The sequence below is a fragment of the Mirounga leonina genome, unplaced genomic scaffold (genome assembly GCF_011800145.1).
Source record: "Mirounga leonina isolate KUSES-001 unplaced genomic scaffold, KU_Mleo_1.0 Mir_165, whole genome shotgun sequence".
Taxonomy (NCBI): domain Eukaryota; kingdom Metazoa; phylum Chordata; class Mammalia; order Carnivora; family Phocidae; genus Mirounga; species Mirounga leonina.
The window spans coordinates 46,547,061-46,553,206 of record NW_023270415.1 but is presented as its reverse complement, the minus strand read 5'-3'; the positions used below and the strand labels follow the sequence as shown (position 1 = coordinate 46,553,206).

At 48.8% G+C, this 6,146-nt stretch overlaps 1 long non-coding RNA gene across 1 annotated transcript in view; it reads left to right on the top strand.

Moving 5' to 3' along the window:
• Nucleotides 1–6,146, top strand: part of LOC118015075 — a 47,806-nt gene that overhangs the window by 20,301 nt on the left and 21,359 nt on the right. The window contains exon 2 of the long non-coding RNA XR_004680515.1: nt 5,397–5,553. This is a non-coding gene — a long non-coding RNA (uncharacterized LOC118015075). The remainder of the gene's footprint in view (nt 1–5,396; nt 5,554–6,146) is intronic.

Genomic DNA, 6,146 nt, shown 5'->3' with positions numbered 1-6,146 from the left:
AAAATCTTAAAAAAAGAACAAAAGAGGGGCGCCCGGGTGGCTCAGTCAGTTGGGCGACCGCCTTCGGCTCAGGTCATGATCCCAGGGTCCTGGGATGGAGCCCCGCGTCAGCCTCCCTGCTCAGCGGGAAGCCTGCTTCTCCCTCTCCCGCTCCCCCTGCTTGTGTTCCCTCGCTGTGTCTCTCTCTGTCAAATAAATAAATAAAATCTTTAAAAAAAAAAACACAAAAAAAACAAAGGGGCGCTCAACGTGGGAAGGCTTATTGATTTGAGCAGAGATGTGTTGAAGTTGGATTTTTTTAAGAAAGCATGGCTGGTGAGAAAGTTACATGAATATCATCTTTAAGGCATCTTTAAGCCATAGTACAGAATGTGTGGTCATTTTCAAGTACTAGGGATTTGACAGTAAAGGGACGCTAGGGTCCTAGCGTATGAGGTTGGCCGAGGCCCTCGTGCCCTGTCCCCGAGGCCAGTGCCGTCCTGCCACACTGTAGGCCCTCCGGAAATGTCTGTGGCTGAAGGAGTAAAGAAATGAGAGAACTGAGGGGCAGCCACCCGGTAGTGAGTGCTTCTCAGAGCGCCTCACCTGTTTTTCTCTGCAGGGCAATATCAGGCACCCAAAAAGACTCTGAATGCTACATATCAATTGAGGATGAAAATGGAACAATGAAGAGTTGGGGGAGAGTGAGCCATCACAACCCTCAGTCGTCCTGGTCCACTCAAGTGACTATCTTATCCTGTTGACTGGGGCCTGCCGTAGGCCATCTTCCCTAGAGTAACAGAACTTGAGACAGGGATTCTTGAGCAAGTGATTTACGGAGGGTGCTCCCAGGACAAGGGGAGTGAGGGAAGCAGGATGGGGCAGGGGGACGACTAGAAGGGCGTGGCCTCCCTGAGAAGCTCGGGGAGCACAGATGATACCCTAAGTTAACCCCACATTGAGGCAAGGCAGCGTCACTAGTCAGTGAGTCATGGACAGGGTAGTAGAAGGGGGTGGGTAAGGAGGAGGGGAGTTTGGGGAGTGGGCAGATGAGGCATATTGGCCCTAAAGGGGATCTGGATGGGGCACAAACATCTACTACATTCCTCAAGTCCAAGGTGCAGTGGGCCTACCTGTCAGGCCTTTGTAATATACAAGTTGATTTTTGCAGGTACATATAATTTAGAAGAAATTGTAATATCCCTTCATCTGGAAACTGCCCCCTTCTTGCTCTGTTTTTTTCTCCACCGCATTTATGACCAACTAACATGCTATAAAATTCACCTATCTTTAGATTTACTGGTAGCTTATTATCTCTGCTCTCACACACTAGAATGTCGACTCCATGAGGAAAGGCATTTTTCTCTCTTTTGAAGGATCTATCCCAAGAATAGTGCCTGACACTTAGAAAGTGCTGGGTAAGTGTGTGTCAATGAAAGAGTATTCTGAAGAACATATCCTGCCTGGTGTTGCTCATTTTGCGATGATTCTTTGGGTCCGAAGCAATCAAATTCCAACCTGTGTGAATAAGCAGGGAAGTCTAACATTCTGGAGGGATCAATCATAGAGCCCCGTGAGTCTCAGATTTCAGGGTGTTTAAAAACCATGTGAGGGCGCCTGGGTGGCTCAGATGGTTAAGCGTCTGCCTTCGGCTCAGGTCATGATCCCGGGGTCCTGGGATCGAGTCCCGCATTGGGCTCCCTGCTCCTTGGGAGCCTGCTTCTCCCTCTGCCTCTCTCTCTCTCTGTCTCTCATGAATAAATAAATAAAATATTTAAAAAAAACAAAACAAAACAAAAAAAACACCATGTGAGAATCTTGTTGACAGTGGGATTCTCGGTCCCCCTACCCAGAGATTCTGATTCAGTAGTTCTCGGAGGGACCTAAGAATATGCACTTTAAAAAAGCGTGACCATTGATTTTTGACGTAGGTGACCTGAGGCACGTACTTTGAGAAACACTGATGCGGTCTGAAACACTCGTTCAGACAGCTATTAATAGCTTCCCCAGAGTTGCTCAGCCACAGGGTTGGGGGTTAGACCTGGCTCTCCTCACTCTCTGTGCAGCATGTTTTCAGCTCAGTCTCTCTTAGTATGTATTTATAAGCTTTGCACCTACAGCGATTACCATGGGGACATACAAAGCTCGATGAAATCCTGCCACTCTAGCCGGGCTTTGAGGCATCGGTGGAGAGCTGTCTTCAAAAACATTTGGCTTCAGGATGTACTGTGGCTTGTATTGCCCCTATGCTCCTCCAGATCCTTTTAAAATTGTGAAGGTGCTTTTGTGATGTCCTGATGCCATCTCATTTGACAGGAGGGAACACGATGAGAGCCAGGAGCCAGGGCTCTTGCTCGGCCTGATTTGGTGCATGTACTAAAGAGACACAGAGAGGTTGTCGGACAAATCTGGAATGAGGTCATGTGATTTAATGCATGGGGAAGAGTTTCAGGGTGGCTCCCATGGAGGACATTAACTGACTAGAAGTCAGTGAACTAAAAACCGAGCTGTTGTGAGGAGGAATTTCACTGAGACTGACTGAACGAATGACTATTGGTTTAAAGACATTTCAATTAAAATTTTTTTATTTACCACAAATCCTCTGGTTGTGAGCATGGACCATCCTCAGAAGGAATGTACTTGGGATGGGGGTTAGATTCCAGAGGGTCGAAGGTGGTCCGTACCTTATCGCTCAAGGATAAATCCTGAAAAGAACTACATTACATGTATGGCACATATAGGGGGCCAGGTTCTGTTTTAAGATTTATGTATTATCGCATTTGGTCCTCATGACAATGGTCCGTGGTAGATACTATTATCCCCATTTGACAGATGAGGGCACAGAAAAGTAAGTTGCCTAAATTCACACCCTTCCAAAGTCTCTGAGCTAGGACTTGATCCAGACAGTCTGGGTCCAGACCTATGCCTTGAAAAAACCACTCCTCCCCCATGTATCTGAAATCTAACAGGGAGACTTCTGTCTTCCAGAGCATGGCCCTGAGGGTGGATGAACCATTTAAAAATGGAAACTAGAGCACAGTCGAACTGCTTGTGTGTGTGTGTGTGTGTGTGTGTGTGTTCGTTGGGGGTGGGGTGGGGAGGGAGGCGGAGGAGGAGGAGGGAAACACCGAAAAAGGACTCAGGAGCACAGAAATACCCAGGGTGGATTTCAAGCCTTTCACTTTGGGGTTGTAGGACCTAAATTCTCTCCTCCTCTCCTCTTTGACGTAAACAGAAAACTTACAGTGCTCATTACTGCCTTTGTCAGACGGATTCTTTTCTGGGAGAGGAGCTGGAAGAAGAAAGAGGAGTGAGTTGCCATCTGGTTTCGCCGAGGAGGGAAGGCACTGGGTTGAAGAGAGCAGTTTCCCTTGATGGTCATCGTGCACTATGCGCCCTGCATGGCGCAGGAGTATCAGGCTTGGGGAGGGGCGCAGTCCCGATCCCAAACCTCTGTGGGTCGTGGCTGGAAGGAATTCGGGAGGAATCATGTGGCCTTGGCAATAAAGGCTGCACCGAGGAGGAGAGTGTGAGAGGTTGGCTTGGGGGAGGAGACAGCTGTAGGCCAGAAACTAAAACCGGAGCTGGTGACAACAGCTTGGACCAAACCTCAAACCAGAGAGTGAAGAACATTATTTTCATATATTTGCCACAAGCTAGAGGCTGTGTGAGCAGGGATTTTTCCAGAATTCATCCTAAGTGGAGAGAGGCTAGAGGTAGAAGAGGAGAGAGAAGCGGGTCTAACTCCTGTTGGTGCAGAGCTCCTCCACGGCCCTTGTGTTTAGTGATATGACCCTCTGCTCTGTGTGCCCCCACGCCCATCTGGCCACATTCAATGCTGTCATTGCAGCTCAGTGCTTTCCACCCTTTGCCATTTAACGGCGAGCAGGCAACTATAGCTCTACGCAACTGGTGTACGTTAGGCATAAATAACATGGCTTCTGGTTTGTTTTTAAGATTTTCTTTTTAAATAATTTCTACACCCAACATGGGGCTGGAACTCATAACCCCAAGGTCAAGAGTCTCAGGCTCCACTGACTGAGCCAGCCAATGCCCCTTGTTTGTTTTTTATTTTTCAGTTCTCTGTTTATTTTTGAAGAGTGAAATTAATTTTTTTTTTTCAGGCAGCACAACATTGAGGGTTTAGAAAGGATTTTGGTTGGGAAATGTACAACTGACATGAAAGAGTTTATCAAACCTGATAGTACGTTTTGGCCATTATGGGCTAGACTCCAGAGAGCAAAGGAGAGGGGTACCACCTGATGCCAGGTGACAGCCAAAGGTAGTCAGGAATCAGGAGTGGGGTTGGGGCCACGCTGGAGGGCCAGAGCAGTCAGGCCAAGGGGGGGTTCCTGGACTCCCAGTAACTCCCTAGAGGGGGACACGGGTGCGGTGGGGAAGGCTCTGTGGGGCTGACGCAGCATTGCAAACAGGGTCTGCTGGCACAGCTCCTTGAACATGCTTTACCTTGTATTTTGATAACTGACCTCCCCATCCCTCTCATGCCTCTTGCTCTTTGACCTCTTGCCTCTGGAGGTGCCTGCTTTCTGCTTGCTTGCCTCATTTACCACTTTCTAAATGGGCGCGATCTCTTACATAATAGTTAAGGGCTCAGGTCAATGGTTCGGGGGAAAATGGCTCAAACTGAGCCTGGGCTGACACTCAGCGGGTGCACACAGGTCTGGAGTACTGGTTGTTAAACACTTTGACCATGATCCCTGTCAGACCCGTGACCCTGGAATTACACTCAGCCCGAGAAATGCTGGCCCTGCGGAAGGCCACTGGAGAGAGGGGTCACTCTTGCCCTGCCCCCCACTCGTCTTCAGGACAGCCCTCGTCATCCACATCATTTCAACTGCTGTTTTCTTTCTCTCGTTGTTCCTCTCTTTCCCTTTCTTGCCTATACTGTTGGGTACAAAGTGAATGAAACGTGGTTTTGATGTGCCTCAACTGTATTTCACCTTGATCTTTATATCTGTGTATGTCTAGGTCTGGGCTTTCCCTCTGGCTGCTAATCCTTGGCTCACGTCATACCCTGTCTGCTTGCACTAACACACCCATGTCAGCTCTGTTAACGCCAACGCAGGACACTCTATTTTGAAAACAATGCTGGTAGCAACATCCTCTGGCTTTGTCATTCTGTAACATCTAGACCCAGGAAGGGATGCCTATCTCCCATTCACCAAAGCAGGTTTCAGATCCCCTCATGAACACTGAGTGTGACCATTCATCACTAATAGATTTTAGTTATAAGTAGGGTTGCCAGATTTAGCAAATAAAAAAAAAAAAAAACCAGAGCATCCAGTTAAATGTCTGTTTTAGATAAGCAACAAATAATTTTTTAGTATAAGTATGTCCTATGCGATATTCAGAACCTGTTTATAATAAAAAATTGTCTTGTTTATTTGACCTCCAAGGTTAAGTGGATGTCCTGTATTTCACCAGGCAACCCTCACCGCAAGTAAACCGGAGTACCAGCTTAGGAGCTGAGAAGTCTAGAGGCCGGCCTGCCTTCAGCACAAGCTGGTGCCGGGGGCCTACAGGAAGTCACCAAGAATGTGCCTCTCTCCGCAGGTAAGGGTCTGTCCCTGTGCTGACAAGACAGCTGCTGTCTTCCAGCCTCATATTCTTGTTCTGATTTGACCAAAAGACAACCGTTGTTTTTCCGAAGGCTCCCCCCAGACGACTAAGATGCATTCCAGTGAGGTCAGGTTAGGTCACGTGTCCACTACTAAGCCCATCCGTGTGGTCAAGGAAATGAGATACACTGATTAGCCGCTTCGGCTGGTGAAGGGGAAAAGGACTCTGCGAAGGCGGACCATACACACCCCCGCCGCACGCCAAATGGGAGCCTGCGCTGGGCAGGGTTGTCTTGGGCCGCAGCTTGCAAAGGCCTGGAGGGAAGGAATGTGGGGAAGCCTAGGGCGGTGCCAGCAAGCTGCTGTCACCAACTGCCTTCTGGAGCCGTGCAGCTGCCCTCTCGCCCCTCTTCCCGGCCTCTGCCGTTCCCCGGTTCGCCTTGATTGAGGCAACGCTTGAGACAGTTTAAGAATGTTCTGGACAGTGGTACCTGAGTGGCGCAGTCCGTTAAGCTTCCGACTCTTGATTTCAGCTCAGGTCCTGATCTCAGGGTCATGGGATGGAGCCCGGCCTTGGGCTCCGTTCTG